An 18,303-nucleotide genomic window follows, 5' to 3' on the forward strand; every position below is an offset into this window, starting at 1 on the left:
AACAAGGAATTTGTTGAAGGGACCATTTATTAGTGGTGATCAACACAGCCCTGTACTAGGTTGTTTCTCATCCAACTGGTCTTCCCAGAAAAGGGTCACAAAATAGCAATCAGGTGTAGAAATGCTGGACAATGCGTCTGTACCCTTACTAAGGGCTCTGAGGCCAGGTATAATGTCCCAAGCACGGCACAGACTGTAACAAGGTCATTCAGCATTGTGGTAGAAAATTTACATGTTTGTGAGCAATTGCTGTCTACCTTTACATAGGTAAATGTATAGGAAGAGAGATTTTTACCAATAAAATATATTTCAATTTCAGACCAATGCCAGACTTGCTGTCTGAATCTGACAAATCTGAATGATTCTGAACCGAGGTCCCCAAGTCTCACAACAGTTCAGGTTGGTAAGAGTGCAGGTTGCCTTACAAAATCTTTGGAGAATCCATTGGATACATCAGGTATTAGCAGGATCTAATGACAACATTGAGATAGGATTAGTCCCTTTGCATCTCCAAACATTTACGCTTTCAACTGCTGGATTAAGAGCCCTAGGCTCCAGTACTTGACTGTAAAATGTCATGCTCAAAAGCATCTTTCTTCTGCTTTGAATGAGACAATGGCTGGAACAAGAGGAGTTGGATGAGCCATATTTTAAGGTTTATCAATTTCTTTTCAAGACTCCTGTTTAATACTTACTTATTTGTTTGTAAGTTATTATAGTGAAAGAATGATATGGACCTTCAGTAATTTATATTATGTAAATCTAGCCTCCTTCCTATTGATATTCAATGGGTGCAAACTCTCACATCCCAGGAACAAACATAAAATGTTGGCACAACTCTCTCCAGAAATGACTGCTTGCTGTTTTGAAAGTTCAATTTATTTTATGGTTGAATTTTTTTGTTTCTGTATCAAATTTAAAGAGACTTCCCAAGTTACCTATTGTGGTACCGTTGCAACAGTAAGCAGGAATATTATCTGTTTCAGCACAGATCTCATCCGTGAGTGATAATGTGAGTAATATCCTAATTATAAATCTTCAGATATAACAGTCACCTGAGAGAATTTCTAGGCTAACATAGAATGTGAAATAGTTCTCGCACACATTATTAATGGAATAACACATTCCTAAAGGGAAATTATTTGCAGCAATATTGAAAATTCAAAGAATTAGTGGAACCAACTTAAGTGAAAAGGAATGAGTAAAGTCACTTATTAACTTTTGATGAAGTTAGCTTGTATGATTTACATATTATGAATATACTGACATAAGAATTAGGAGTAGAAGTAGGCCAATCATCCCCCTAACCTGTTCTGCCATTCAATAAGGTAATGGCCGATCTGTTTGTGTTCCAAATTCCACATTCTCCAATAACATTTGATTATCTGCCTAACAAGCATATATCAATCCCCACATTAAAGCCATTCAATGACCCTACCCTCCACTACATTCTGAGGCAGAGACATCTAAAGTCGCGAAACCCTTTGAGAGAAAAAAAAACCCCATCTCTATGCTAAAACGGCATCCCCTAATTTTAAAATATTGTCCCTAATTTTGGGCTCACCCACAAGGAGGAACATCTTTTCACATTGTCAAGACCATTCAGGATCTTATCAACTTCTATCAAATCACACCTCATTCAGTTCTAGTGGAAACAAGTTCAGCTTGTCCAATCTATCCTCAAAAGTCCAGGTGCTCATTTCAGGTATCAGTCTATAAAACCTCCTCTGCACTATCTCCAATGTATTTACAAACTACCTTAAATAAGGAGCCCAAAACTACCCCCAGTTTTCAAGATGTGTCCTCACCAATACCCAATAAAGCTGAAGCATAACATCCATACTTTGATGTTCAATTCCTATCCTAATAAAGGATAGCATTCCATTAACCTTCTTAATGACTTGCTGTACCTACGTACTAACTTCCTGTGACTCAGCGTTTGGTTACTAAGAAAGATATAGGGTCCAACTTTAACTGTGTAAGGAGATGGGCTTTGAGTGGTTTAAAATCCTGACCACAAGGAATAAAATTTTTGAAGTGCTAGTATTTGTGTGTGAGGGAACATCCCATCAGAGTAGCTCAACACCCTTTCCTGTGTGCCAGTTATGGCTCAGGTGGTAATTCTTTCACCTCCAAATCAGAAGGTTATTGTTTGAAGTCCCACTGTCATGACTTGAGTTCAAAAATTTCGACAGGTTCTCTGATCAGAGCTGCTGGTTTGTTTTTGAATGTGACTTTAAACCGAGGCCCCATTTATCTACTCTCAGGTGGATGCAGAAGGTTCAATGTCATTATTTTAAAAAAGAGAAGGGCTAATATCCTGGTTGATATTTATCCCACAGTCACCACAATGAACAAACAGAATTATCACATTGCTATTTGTTGGAGATTGCATATTGGCACTCAAAGTTCTTACACTACATTAAGCATTACACTTTAAATATACTTCATTGCCTACAAAGTACGTTGAGACACCTTGAGGACATTTAGAGCTCTATATAAATGCAAGGCTTTATTTGACACATTTGGTTTTTGACAGGTATGACATTAGCTAAATACTGGGCTGAAAATCTGAGTCACTGGTGTTTGTTAGGGAAAAAAAAATCAGACATCCTTAGTTATCCTGGCCTGTACATGATCAACTGTTAGTTGCTTTCTGAAACAAGCTAGTGGGCTATCCAGTTGCACAGAGGTTGGAGACAAATGAGCTGAAATAAATGCTCTTTCCATTACAATAATATATGCGGAGCATTAAACAGGTATAATGTACCTTTTATAATGCACCATTTTCATGATGAGGGCATCACTGGCAAGGTCTTATTTATTGCCCACCCTTCATTTTTTCTTTATTTTTCTGTTTTATATCTAAGGTTTGTACCTTGGTACTTTGTACCTAAGATGGCACCGTGTGGGGCGGCATTGTAATCTGTACTTCTGTACTTGAGTACACGCGACAATAAACCTAATTCTAATTCTAATCTTTTCCCTTGAGAAGGAAGTGTTGAGCTGCCCCCATCACAGTCTTCGTAACTTTGGTACATCCACAGCACCCAGAAACGTGTTCAAGGTTTTTGACCCAGTAACAGTGAAAGAAAGTTGATATAGTTGCAAGTCAGGCTGGCCGATGCTAACTAACTGACAATTATATCAGTTATAATAAAACCCATTTCGATTGTGAAGACAGCTCTCGGCTGTTTAAGATACTAGAGACACAATTCATTTTGGCAGAGACTATTAACTAATGATTATAACTGACAGCACAAATCAAGTAGTGAACTTGCTAAAGGCAACACAAGTTTCAGCGAATAGTGAGAATTGTGTACTCACTATATTGTAATTACATAGGATAATAAAATTTTAATACTATCATACAGTAATTGAAATTTAGTTGTAAAGAGATGAAGGCAATGCAAATAAAACTTGATTGAAGGCCAATGATCAAATGACTGTATTTAACATATTATGGCCCTGAATGAACAAAAATTAGTGATTACTGAAAATAATCAGGTTACTTGGTAAAATGGGAGTCCTACTGATGTAAGGAGAAATCTAAATAAATACTCAGGGTTGTAAGTAATATAGTGAGTGTACCATCAGAGCACTACTTCTAGGTAAATAAACACTTCAAACTGAACTTAGGTTTGTTGTTTGGAAGGACTACTTCACACATACAATTCTATAGGAACTAGTCGAATACTGTGATGGGTTTTGTGCCAGAGATTTTTTTTCCCCCTTTGATGATGGACTTCATTTCCTGTGTTTATCTTCCCATCCTGGATGCTTAAAGTAAACTGTAACTTTCTTTATTCACTCACAGTATTTTGTTGCTCATCCAAGATTACCCTTGAGAAGATAAAGGTGAGCTATCCTCTTGAATAAAATGAAACGGCATGCTGGGCCAATTCAGAATCAATCAACCACATTGGTGTGGATCTGGAGTCATACCCTGGAGTCAGGGTAAGGACAACTGATTTCCACTCTTAAAAGGTGTTAGTGGATAGGACAAGTTATAGGACAAGTCAGTATTTCCACAATCATCATTTCTGATATTAGTTATTTAATTATAGATTTTTTTAATTAACTGACTTTAAAATTCACTGGCAGTGGGAGAATTTGAACTCATCTTTGTTGAGTTTAAGGCTAGATCTCTGGATTGCTAGTGACATAACCACTATGCCATCATAGCACAATCTGTTAGCACTTAAAGCAAAGCGTAAGTGAGATATTGTGAAGACAACTGTTAAGCTTTGGGATAGACAATACCTCTTAATGGATGCATTTACATTTTAAGTGGCAGCAAATTAGCCACTGCCAGCTAACTCAGAGTCCACAACACTGAGCAAAGCACTGATAGTAGAAAATTAACTATCAATCCAACAGAGAGCTCAGCTGGATATTTCAGGAAATGAAACTTTCTCATCAGAAGTCTGGTCCACTATTCCATCACCACCTGTCAACAAGAGGTTACAATAAAAGGTCTAACCATGAAAAATGAAGGGGATGGCCAAAGTCTGCTATCAGAAAACAATCAACTGGATCCAAATTGGAAAGAAATTTATATAATGACCAAATCCTTCAGTCTCTGATGATCCAAAGACCAGACATACAGCCCTGTGTAAGTCTTAATACACAGATCTACAGGGTATTGCACAGGAAATTTAATGTTCAGATGGCAGCAGGTCTGGGAGATTCATGAATGTCTTTGATTCTGAGTAGAATTGGAGGTCTCAGACGGCTCTGGGATACTGACTGCGAAAACACGTGGACTAAGTTTTAATCTGTCTAACATATTCTAACTCCGGGATAATGAATAACTGCAGCCTTTAATCAACCCATCATTCCATCAAGCCCTGCTCCACCACTACAGCCCCTATACTCCACGAGCATCCAACTATCCTCCCAACTACTCAATTTACAAGAATAGTTCCAGGAATGAGAAACTTCAGAAATGAGAATAGATTGAAGTAGTTGGGACTGTTCTTCTTGGAGAGAAGAAGGCTGTGAGGAGATCTGATAGAGACTTTCAGAATCATGAGCGGGCTGGATTGAGTGGATAGGGCGAAACAGTTCCTACTCAGAAAAGGAGCAAGAACGAGAGGGCATGGATCTAAATCGTTGTTCAAAAGAAGCAAGAGTGATGCCAGAAAATCTTTTCACACAGTTAGGATACAGAATGCACTACCTTGAGAAGTGATGGAGATAGGTTCAATTGAGGCATTCAAGAGGGCATTGGATAATTATTTGAATAGAAATAGTCCAAAGATGTACAGGTTAGATGCGTTGGTCATGCTAAATTGTCCGTAGCATCCAGGGATGTGCAGGCTAGATGAATTAGCCAAGGTTAATGCGGGGTTAAGGGATAGGGCAGGGGCTGGGTCTAGGTGGGTTACTGTTCAGAGGGTCAGTGCAGGCTCAGAGGGCTGAATAGTCTCTTTCCACATTGTAGAGATTCTATGATTCGAGGAAAAGAGTTCTAGGATATGGGGAGAAAGCAGGTGATTGGCCTTAGGTGATAGAACCGATTCAGATTTAATGGGCTGAATGGCCTCCTTCTGCAAGGTAACACTACTGTGATTCTGTGAATAACACACTCACCCATTTACTGCTTCACCCACTCAGCCACCTCCCTCACTCACCCATTCACTAACATTCAAAGTAAACCTTTTAAACTAAGGGCAGCTTAAAGTCCAAAGAGGTGACTGATTCTGCTGTGTTTCCACAGAGTTCACTGATGAATGCAATGCTGTTCATTTCTGCAGAAGCTGAACTCTAAAGATCCTGGAAGAAATGCACAGCTCTCTGGTATAGTCAGGGACAAATTTCCAAATCAGGAGAATTCCAACTATCACTGCCACTGCTCAAAAGATCTAGATCAATGTCTAGTGAGTGTTAACGCTATGTATTTAAAAGCTTTAATTAGCAACTTAAAGCTGTTACAGACCCATTAAAATCTTGATCCAGGGTCTTGTTCAGAGAACATCTAGATTGACACTCAGTCCACTGCAGTAATTGGGAACGGCTCTTTAGTTGTGTTGTGACTGGACCCCCACCCTCCAACCCCACCAACCCTAGGTGAGGTTCCCCAATTTGTCATGACCTCAGTCTGAATACCCCAAAACTGTTAATCTGCCGGGTGAGGAAGGATGAAGTGGCTCCCCTTCAGAGTTGGAAAGGGTCTTTAAGTGCAATATAGTGGCAACTAAGTGATAGTTCTTCGACCCTGCCCTTAATGGCACACCAGCACTCAAACACATCCTGCTACACACAAGAGGATTGACACCCATTAGGCCACTTGAGTAGAGCTCTTTAACCCCCTGTTCTTGTGTATTCCTGAAGGGTAAAACACATATGTCTGCAAGAGGTGACTTTATAATAAGAGGGTTGAGAAAGACAGCCCTCATTGTTATTTCTTCTCATTAAATCCTTCGCTGTTTTAGGTTTTCCCAAAAATTTATACTTGTGACATTCTTCACATAGGACTTTGCTAGTCTGAATTTTAACCTGCAGTTTTTCTGTAGTCCACTTTTTAAAGACAGCACATTTTGTAAATAAAGGTAAAAAAAGTCTATAAATACATCAGAGTTCTGATCCATCATAACAGCTGGAAGTGCTAACCATTGGATTTGACATCAAACTGAAATCCTGACTGTCCTCTGAGGTGGACAAGAGTCCATGACACTGTTTTGACAAACAGCAGCAGGTTCTCCCTATGTCCTGACCAATACTTATCCATCAACCAACATCACTGAAACAGGTGAGCTGGTCTTTTATCTAAACATTGTGTGTGGAAAGTTGCTGTGTTCTCATTGCCTACGGTGTTTATAACATTCTAACAGTGCCTGTAGTTCCAAAGTACTTCATTGGGTACATAATACTTTAGGACATCCTGCAATTGTGAGCAGTCCTCTATATCTGCAAGTAATTCTTATTTTTGAAAAGCAAGATCACAAAACAATCACAAAAAAGTCATCACAGATTTCAAAAGAAAAGGTTTTACCTGGAAGCGAAAATCCATGCAAAGTAAATATAGCAGAACACTAATTCACTTGGACTTTTAAAAATCCTTTATTTGATTTGATTTATTTGATTTATTGTTGTTACTTGTACCTAAGTACAGTGAAAAGTTTTGTTTTGCGAGCAGTACAAGCAGATCATAACAAACAAGGACATACCGATCATAGAGTGCTTAGACTAAGCGAGGCATACAAGGTTACAACTGCACAGTAGGTGCATAAAAGCAAGGTCAACATTAAATTTGAAATTAGAGAGGTCCATTAAGCAGGCTAATAACAGCAGGGAAGAAGCTATTCTTGAACCTGCCTTTATAAATATATATAACAGCCATGTGACTAAAGTCAGAAGATGTAGGCTGTGAAAGGGAAGAGACCTATTGGAATAGGACTGGATAGAGTCAGGAAGTAGTAAAGGCATGAATGAGCATATCAGTAGGATAGTGCTATCATGCAGCATTTGCTCAGCAATAAGCTGCTCACTGCAGCTCAGTCTGGGTTGTGTCAGGGCCACACTTCTCCCGACTTCATTACAGTGTTGGTTCAAACACGGATAAAAGAGCTGAAGCCCAGAGGTGAGATATAATGAGAGTGAGTGCCATTGTTGTCAAAGAAGCATTTGACCAAGAATGGCATCAGGAAGCCCTAACAAAACTGGAGTCACTGAGAATCAGAGGGATAAACTCTCCTCAAACTAAGAAACATTGTGTAGTTCATGGAGGTCAGTCATCTCAGTTCCAGAACATCTCTGCAGGATTTCTTCAGGATGCGTCCTAGGCAAGTTCAGCTGCTTCAGTGATAACGTTCCCAGTATCATAAGGCCAGATATAAGAATGTTCGCTGATGATTTCACAACATTCAGCATTGCTCATAACACCTCATTATTCATTGGGGTGGATTAGCCATGTTAAATTGCTCTGTAGTGTCTAAGGATGTGCAGGCTAGGTGGGTTAGCTATGTGGGGATAGGCTGGGGTCTGGGATGATCTTCAGAAGGTCAGTGCACATTCGATGGGCTGAAAGGCCTCTATCTGCACTGTAGGAATTATATGGTTCTCAGATAGCAGTCCATATCCAAATGCAGAAAATCCTGGCCAATATCCGGGCTTGAACTGAAAATTGACAAATAACATTCATAACCCACAAGTGCCAGGCAATGACAATCTCCAACTAGAGAAAATCTAACCATCACTCCTTGACATTCAACGGTGTTACAATCACTGAATTCGGCACAATTTACCATTGACTAGAAAATGAACTGACTCATCATGTAAAAATCGAGGATACAACAGCAGGTCAGGGGCTAGGAATTCTGCAGCAAGTAACTCATCTCCTGTCATCCCAAAGCTTTGTCTACCATCCACAAGGCTGAAGTCAGGAGCGTGATAGAATGCTCCCCACTTGGTGGATGAGTGCAGCTCCAACAACACTCAAGAAGTTTGACACCATCCAGAGCAAAAAAGCCCACTTGATTGGCATCACATCCACAGACACTCACTCCCTTCACCACTGATGCACTCTCAGCAGTGTGTACCATACTGCAGAAATTCACAAAGGCTCCTTATACAGAACATTCCAAACTAATGCTAACTCACATCTAGAAAGATAAGGGAAGCAGATTTATGGAAACACCATCATCTGCAACTTCTCCTCCAAGTAACTCATCATTCTGACTTGGAAATATATCACCATTCCCTCACTGTCACTGGGTCAAAATCCTGGAACTCCCTCTCTAATGGCCTCGTGAATCTACCTGCAGCATATGGACTGCAGTGGTTCAACAAAGCAGCTCACCACCACCTTCAAGGGCAACTAGGGACAGACAATAAATGCTGGCCCAGCCAGTAATGTCCACATCCCAGGATTGAATAAAAAGATTTGGACTTAGCCCAAAAAGCATAAGCTCCAGGCCATTGACTTCATTTTACTAATATCTAACTAGAGTAAAATTACAGACTTGCACTTATGTAATACCTCTTATGACCATTGGGCGTCTCAAAGTACGTTGAGCTAATGAAGCACTTTTGATTTGGAATCACTGTTGAAAGGTATAAAAGTCAATTTACACAGAGAAACCTCCCACAAACAACATGATAAGGACTGGGACTAGGGGGTCATTTAGTTCAGTTTGCTGGACGGCTGGTTTGCAATGCAGAATGACACCAGCATCATGGAGTCAATTCCTGTCCCAGCTGAGGTCGCCATGCAATTATTACCTTCCAACCATCTCCCATCATATGAGACATGGTGACTCTCAAGTTAAACCAGCACCAATCATCTCTTTGTAGAGAGAACAGAGTCCTTTGGAACTAGACATTACTTTTTAATGACTGAATAGTCTGTTTTGGAGTTGCTCATTGAGGGATACTTATTGTCCAGGCCAGCAAGGATAACGCCCCTGCTCTACTTTGAAATCATACCATGGGGTCGTTTCCATTCACCCAAGCAGGCATAAGAGACCTTGATTTAACATTTCATTCAAAATGCAGCTCTGACAGTGCTGTATGACAGTGCTGTAATCAGCACTGCAATGGAGATGGTCATACTTAAAATTGTAATGCATATATATCAGAAGATTAAAGGAAACACCAGTGAATCAAACACAAATAATATATTTTCACACCTGCTTTTGAAATAATGTTATTTCCTACAGTACAATGTAAAATGTAATTTTACTGAGGTTACCGAACCATTGTATTGTGACATTGATGTACCAAAGAAAGGAGTCTCAAAGAGGGAACAGATCAAGGAAGCATATGTTTGGAAGTGTTATTATATGAGTTTTGAACCTGCCACTTATGTGATATAATTAAGAAAAGCTAACCACTCACTCTTGCACAAAGCATCCTTTAAAACTGGTGTACATTGAACCTGTTGCAGTTAACCACCACCTGCACCTGGAGGTTATTTGTAAAGATCTCTATTCAAATATCAGGTAGGCCTGATGGCTGCTGTTAAATGGATCAGTGGAACAAAAGGAAGCGTGTCTCCAGGGAAATTGGTTGACCGAGAATGAGATTTGCTTGTGTTGGTAAGAGGAAAGTAAACAGCAAATACAAAGCAAGCTCTGTCCGAATACAACCATACCACAAACTTGTTGCTTCTTTCTCTGTACATTTCCTGTTCCCTTAAGCAGTGTGTGTGTGCTTTTATTGTTCTTGCATTCAATTTTCCTTTGTTTTCTCAAGCTTGAATCATTCCCCTTATGGCCATACAGGATAATACAATAACCTAGGTTTTTGGCTTGGGACTCATTGGAAACCCTGACCTTGACGTCAAAGATTCTCAGACCCCAGTTTTCCATCATCTTTATATTTCAGTAGACCATCTGTGGATCCACAGTTTCACAGCTATCCCACCCAGTGACTTCATTTTGCAGTATTTCAGACTTCATTCTTTCTTAATGAAAAATCTAGAAATAAATGAGCAGGTGTTGGCCATTCAGCCCCTGAAGCCTGCTACACAATTCTGGATCATGGCTGATCGTCTACCTCAATGCCACTTTCTCCATATCCATTGATGTCATTAGTGACTAGAACAAGGAGAATTTTCCATCTTTCTCCAAACCATAATCTGCTGATTGAATGGCATTTGCTGAAAATGTTTTCAAGTGGCATCACCAAATTTTATTGACACATCAGTTGTCACATATAGGAACTGACATTGTCTCAAATTCCAGAAAGGGAGGCAATTCAATACTTCGCATGTTCTGAAGATTAGTCTTAATTCGCTTAACTTTTGGAAGCAGAAGATTAGCACAGTGCTCACCTAACATTTCTATCTTATTTTCACAAACAAGATTAGCTTATCATAGGCTGAGCTCTAAAGTGTCCAATGTTCTGCTGTCAAATCAGAGCTATACTGTTGAGTGCATAAAACTTAGCAAAAACAAAATTTGCATTTATATAATGCCATTTGCATCCTCAGCATATTGCAAAACACTTCATAACCATTGATTTTTTTTAAAAGTGTGGTGACTTTGTTATATAATCCAACATTTGTACACAGCAGGGTCCCACAGAGTGAAAGCATAAATGACCAGCTAAACCATTGTGGCTGAAGGAAAAACTTAGCAGGTCTGGCAGCATCTGTATGGAGAAAGCATAGTTAATGTTTGTGTCCAGTGACCCTTTTTCAAAACTGAAACACAGTAGACTAAATTGAGAGAAGTCCAGATAAATTGCTGTTGCACCTGGAAGGTATATCTGGAGCCTTAGCCAGGGAGGAAATAAATGGACAGGCGTTATACCTTCTGCGATTGCATGGGAAAGTGCCATGGAGGTGTTGGGAGTGGAGAAAGAGTGCAACAAGGAGTCCCAGAGGTAAAGGTCCCTGTGGAAGACTGACAAGGGAGGGCAGAGGAATATGTGCCTGGAGCAGTAATGACAGCTAATGATCTTTTGGATGTGGATGCTGGTGGGATAGTAAGCGAGGACTACGGAACCCTCATTGTTTTTGTGGGAAGGAAGAGAAGGAGTGAGAGCTGAAGCGCAAGAGATGGGTCTGATATGGCTGAGGGCCCTGTTGCCCTCAGTAGTGGGGAATACTTGGTTGAGGAAGAAAGTGGACATTTCTGATGCTCTCTGGTAGAAACTGGCATCATCAGAACAGATGCAATGGAGAAACTGAGAGAATGAAATAGAGTCTTTACAGGTAGCAGGGTGTGAGAATATATACTCAAGGTAACTATGGGAGACAATGGGTTTGGAGTAGGTATAGTTGGCCATCCTGTCCCCAGAAATAGAAACAGAAATGTCAAGGAAGGGAAGAGAGGAATCAGAGATGGACCAGGTGAAGGTGAGAGTTCTGAAGAAGGGTCATTGGACCAGAAATGTTAACTCTGCTTTCTCTCCACAGATGCTACCAGGCCTGCTGAGTTTTCCCAGCTATTTCTGCTTTTGTCTATGTTAAGGGTTGGCTTGCTCAGTTGACTGACTGCTGGTTTACAATGTAGAGAGATGCCAACAGTATTGGTTCAATTCTTGTTGCGGTCACCACAAAGGTCCCACTTTCTTGACTACAGCTCTCATCTGAGACATGGTAACCCTCAGGTTAAATTGCCACCAGTTGATTCTCTAATAAGAGAGCAGCCCTCTGAAACTATGGTGACATTTACTGAGGGTCAAATCATGTATAGAAAGTGAAATAAAGAGAATGTAATGTTGTTTTTGCTAAGCTAAAGGCAGAGCAGCATTAATTAGCCAGCACCTTGTAGCTTCTCACAATGTTTGACATCGCTCTTTCTCACTACAAGTTGTTCAGTGATTTTAAAATTAATATTGATGTGTGTCAATCATATGCTGTTTTTTATTTGCCTAATTCTGATCTAGAATTGCTACAATTGAGCCAAGGTGATGTAACAGTAAAACCCCATGCACTTTGCAAAGTAACAGCTAAAATGACAATCCTCTTATTGCATTACAAAACAGTTTAAAATAAAACTGAATTTCTGGAATTTCCAATTGGATCATTAGACTAAAGAAATCCTGTTGTGACTTTTTAAGAGGTTGAAACTACATTGCAATCAATATGAATGCTGAAATGGCTTGATATTTCTGCTCACATCACAACCTTTGCTATAATAAATCACAGTCAGCTAGACTGAATCCTATAATTTACTGGCACTTTGGTATCAATGAGTACATAAAATTGCTAACCGTTGTCACAAATGATATACCAGCAATTTTATTAAATGAAAATGCTTTCATTTCATAATTATTTTACACATTTACTTGCACATGTTGACCATTTTAGCATCTCTTTGTCTCCTTCCATATCAAAAACTGAATTTGCTTACAGTAAGATTCTTCAACAGCCAAAAATCAGCACCTGATTTTCGAACCATATAAAATATTGGTCTGGATTGTCCACTTCTAATCAGAAATTCCACTGTTTTGCAGGATTGTCAGTGAGCTTACAGCCAATAAATTCTGAAGGTTTCCTTTTTCTTTCTGATCTTCCCACAGTTGTTAATTTTTTAGCCTACATAACACATGACTGCACTTGCAAATAATTCATTGTAATTGTTTTCAGGTACTTAGGAGAATTGCAATCAGGTGTAATGCCATTCTTTCACGAATATGAATCTAGCAATATAACAAGTTCTCTAGGAACTTCCTCAGTACCTAGCCTTTGATGTGAACTTAGAGTACCAGAGATAGAGTAAGTGGAAACCTGCCTGATCTTGCCCAAGTATAAACCAGCCTCCCATCCATTGACCACTTCCAGCTGCATTGGGAAAGCAACCAAGATAATTAAAGACCCTTCCCACCCTGGTCATACTCTCTTCCACCCTCTTCCATCAGACAGAAGATACAAAAGTTTGAATACACGTACGAACAGATTCACTGCTGTTATCAGACTTTTGAATGGACCTTTGAAATGTCAATGTTGATTTCTCTCTGCACCTCCTTGGCAGCTGTAACACTGTAACCTGCACTCTGTTCTGTTACCTTGATGCACTCATATAGTATGATCTGTCTATAATGCACACAAGACAACACTTTTCTCTGTACTTTGGTACAGGTGACATTAATAAATCAAATCAATAATGAAAGAAAGATACATTTTGTCAAAACTTTTCATTTTGCACTTGCAGGGCAATTTGCAGGAAAAAGCAAAATTCAAACAATATTCTTACTTGATGAGAGGATGAGTCTTATAGGTTGGCAGGTGGACTCTGCAAACCAATCAACATTCTCATTTCCTACAGTATTAATGTTAATTTCACTGAAATTTGGTATTTCCTGCAAAATGTTCTGATGAACGCAAGACAAAAACTTCGACAAACGTGCCTCCCTCCAGCAATAATTAAACATTTTGCTCCATTACATTCATACCAGATCCGCACCTTTTCCACCCACCTTTTCCCATGGCCCTACAAATCATTCCTGTTCAGATAATTTTCTAATTCTGTTTCGAAAACCATGATTGAATCAATCTCTGTCACACTCAGAGACAGTGCATTCTGGGCCCTATCTACGCTCTGCTCTAAATGGTTTCTTTCTCTGTAATTATGGCCAATACCATGTGCACAATCATGGTGCTGCTTTCAAATGCAAACTCACTCCCACAACAAAACACCAAGTTTTATAAACGAATGTAAATAAGGTCATCCAGGCATTTTGGGAAGAATTATTCTAAAAAGAAAATCTAACACAACGGTCCATTTTTCTATTAAAAGTTCTCCCATAGTGCATTTGCAATCTGAGGATGCTGAACATTTCTACAATATAAAGCAGTTTAATTCAAATTTGGAGTCAAAATTTTTCTTTTTTGAACACTCAAAAATGGATTTCCATTGGCAAAGAGTAAAACATTGCATGTTTGATTTGAATGAGTCTGCAATTACCATAACAATTACTTCTTCGGATTGTTTCAAATATCAATGTGATAATGATCGAAGCTATAGGACAAGTGCTGGGATGTGGGATTAGTGCAGATAGGCCAGCGCCGATTCGATGGGCTGAAGGGCTTCTTCTGTGCTGTATGACTCTATGATAATGCCTGTGACTGCCATGAGCTTTAACATGAATCATGTGATATCCTGGATGCAACTGTGTGTGCATAGATGGTTCATGGTAGCCATATTTAATAATGGTGCCCTATCTCCTGCAGTAGGAACACACACTCCAATCACTTCTAATGAGTGCCCTTTGGTTCTTGACCCTTCTGATAAGGGAAGCAGATTCTCTCATCTTACTCTGTCTTGATACATCATGATTATGATAATCCATCAACTTAGAGTCATAGAGTCATAGAGTTATACAGCACTGAAACAGATCCTTCAGTCCAACTCATCCACGCCAACCAGATATCCTAAATAAATTTACTCCCATTTGCTAGCACTTGGCCCATATCCCTATAAACCCTTCTTATTCATGTACCCATCCAGATGCCTTTTAAATGTTGTAATTGTACCAGCCTCCACCACTTGCTCCAGCAGCTCATTCCATACACACACCACCAATGCATGAAAAGTTGCCCCTTAGGTCCCTTTTATGCCTTTCCCCCCCCCTCACCTTAAACCTATGCCATCTAGTTTTGGACTCTGCTACCCTGGGAAAAGACTTTGGCTATTCACCCTATCTATGCCCCTCATGATTTTATAAACCTCTATAAGGTCCCCCCTCAACACCCAATGCTCCAGGGAATATAATACCAGCCTATTCAGCCTCTCCCTATAGCTCAAACCATCCAACCTGGCAACATTCTTATGAATCCTTTCTGCACCTTCTCAAGTTTAACAACATCTTTCCTATAGCATGGAGATCAGAATTGGATGCAGTGTTCCAAAAGTGGCCTAACCTATGTCCTGTACAGCCACAACATGACATCCCAACTCCCATACTCAATTCACTGACCATAAAGTCAAGTGTACCAAATGCCTTCTTCACGACCTTGTCTACCTATGACTCCACCATCAAGGAATGAAGAACCTGTGTCTCAACATCTCTTTGTTTGACAACTCTCCCCAGGACCCTGCCATTCAGTGTATAAGTCCTGCTTTTTGCAGCTATTGTGGCTGGTGATTGCCTACAAAAATCAAATCAGCACATTTATTGAATTCAATTTCACCACATGGTGTAGTAGGTTTTTCATTTAGGACCATAAAGCCGAGGTAATTTCACGTTAGATGAAGGAGCACTTGCTCACAGTGTCCAACCAGGAAAACTCAGAATGAAAATGAACAGGCGAACAGGGAGAGGTGAATAAGAGAAACAAAGAGATCAGAGTAGAGGATTACTTGGTAGTACAGAAGGTCAGTATTGCTGAGAGAAGAGGGTTGCATTTATCAGGGTTGAGTCACAAGAATCCTGACACGACGATTAAAAAAAGAGAAGAAAAAGGAGAAACAGTGAAAAACAGAAAAAAAGGTAAAGACATAAAAACAAAAGTTGCTGGAAAAACTCAGCAGGTCTGGCAGCATCTGTGAAAAGAAATCAGAGTTAACATTTCAGGTCGGTGATCCTTCCTCAGAAAGTAAATGACATGGTGTGCAATGATCCATGAGCATTTATAGATTCATCATTATTTCAGTAAATATCAATGCGTTATATCGTTATCATATGCCAGTTCATCTTTCTCTCTCTCTCTCTGAGCTCCAACTCTAACAAATCCACTCATCTCTCCATTTTCCACAGCCCCCTCCCTGTGTCACCCCCACCCCCTTCACACACCCCACCCCACAACTGCTGCTTCAGTATAGCCAACACTTCTTCTGAGTTGCAAATAATTCTGAAGAAGAGCCGCTGGACTCACACAGACATAGAGATATACAGCATGGAAACAGACGCTTCGGTCCAACTCGTCCATGCTGACCAGATATCCTAAATTAATCTAGTCATATTTGCCAGCATTTGGCCCATATCCCTCTAAACCCTTCCTATTCATATATCCATCCAGATGCCTTTTAAATGTTGTAATTGTACCAGCCTCCACCACTTCCTCTGGCAGCTCGTTCCACACATGCACCACCCTCTGCGTGAAAAAGTTGCCCTTTACGTCCCTCTTAAATCTTTCCCCTCTCACCATAAAACTATACCCTCTAGTTTTGGACTCCCCTATCCTGGGAAAAAGTCTTTGGCAATTCACCCTATCCATGCCCCTACATGATTTTATAAACGTCCAATGCTCCAGGGAAAATATCCCCAGCCCATTCACCCTCCCCCTATAGCTCAAACCCACCAACCCTGGCAACATCCTTGTAAATCTTTTCTGCACCCTCTCAAGTTTAACAACATCTTTCCTATAGCAGGGAGACCAGAACTGAATGCAGTATTCTAAAACAGGCCAAACCAATGTTCTTTCCAAAGGTTCAATCTACTTGCTTTCCACAGATGCTGCCAGACCTGCTGTGTTTCTCCAGCAATTTCTGATTTTGTGTCAGATCTCCAGCATCTGCAGTTATACATTCATAGTCATAGAATCATACAGCAAGGAAACAGACCCTTCGGTCCAACCACTCCATGTTGAACATAATCCCGAACTAAACTAGTCCTATCTGCCTACTCCTGGCTCTATCTCTCCAAACGTTTCCTATTCATGTATTGTATTTCTGGCTGAGATCTGACTTAACCAGTAATAATATCTGCTGGGATCAGAAATTAGACAAAGGATTTCATGCAGAAGATATATCATAAAATCCCTTGAAAACTTCACTGATTTCAACAAAAACTCATTTGTAGTAAAACTCATTTTAAAATCTTGTCTTAGAATGATAGAGATTTTGTGGGTCCATGGTTTGCTCAACGCTTCTAATTCTATTTCTCCTGCCAAGCTGAACCCCGCAATACGCACTCTTAAAATCAGTCGCCACTTAAACCTAGTCTATTCCAAATTCGAATCATCCTTTTTTTTTAATTTAAAAAGTCCTCTTGCCTTCGTGTTTCAAGAGGTGTCACTTTTAAATATGTATCAGAATGAGAGTTAAAGGAATTTGACCATAGAATACGGTTTCCTTTCTGAAACTTACTGTCTGTACAAACTCTCAATACAATTTCGCACAGTGTTTAATTCCACGCTTCAATAAACACAGTTAGTTGATTTTAATATACGTTTCTACAACTCTTTTATTGCATTGTATTCGGACTTCTTAGAGACTAACAGCAGAGTCAAACTGCTCACTGGTTTAAAGAACAACACTTTGCGTATGAGGAATAATATACAGATATGAGAGGGAGGATTAGAATTATTTTGTGGGAGCATACTTGTTTCCTTTCTCTCTATAATTAACCAATTTTTAAAATTGCGTTCTTAGAGAGAGAGAAAATACGTTCAGAGTTGCAACATCGTCTGTCATTTCTTTAAAATAAATAACAACCGAAAAGCAAGATTTTTCCGGTAGGTTATGTAAGGGAATTCTGAGACCAAATCAGGTTGAGGTAATTAAAAGGTGCACATCATCCGAATTGCACATCACCCAGTCTGCAGCAGAGAAGCTTTACCTGTGCAATAGGAACTATCTACTCTTAACACCATGCCTTATTCATAATGACATTGCAAAACTTCTCTATGCGGAGTTGAAACTGTGCATTTGTCTCCTGGATGGTTTGAAAATTTAGGGGTCTGGTCTGGACCGCCAGAGAAATTAATTCATTTTTTAAAAAAATAGATGAATTCTCAGCTTGACCTTCCACAAGGAGTGACGTTGAGTCTATTTCAGAAGCTGAGTCGGGGAAAAAGAAACACCTTTTTCCATGTTATCATTAATATAGCATTTTTACTAATTTACAAGACGAGCAATACACGAGAATAGAATGCATGTTCATTTTTACGTTCAGAATGGAAACCGA

Source organism: Rhincodon typus, chromosome 32 (assembly GCF_021869965.1).
Source record: "Rhincodon typus isolate 14 chromosome 32, sRhiTyp1.1, whole genome shotgun sequence".
NCBI lineage: Eukaryota > Metazoa > Chordata > Chondrichthyes > Orectolobiformes > Rhincodontidae > Rhincodon > Rhincodon typus.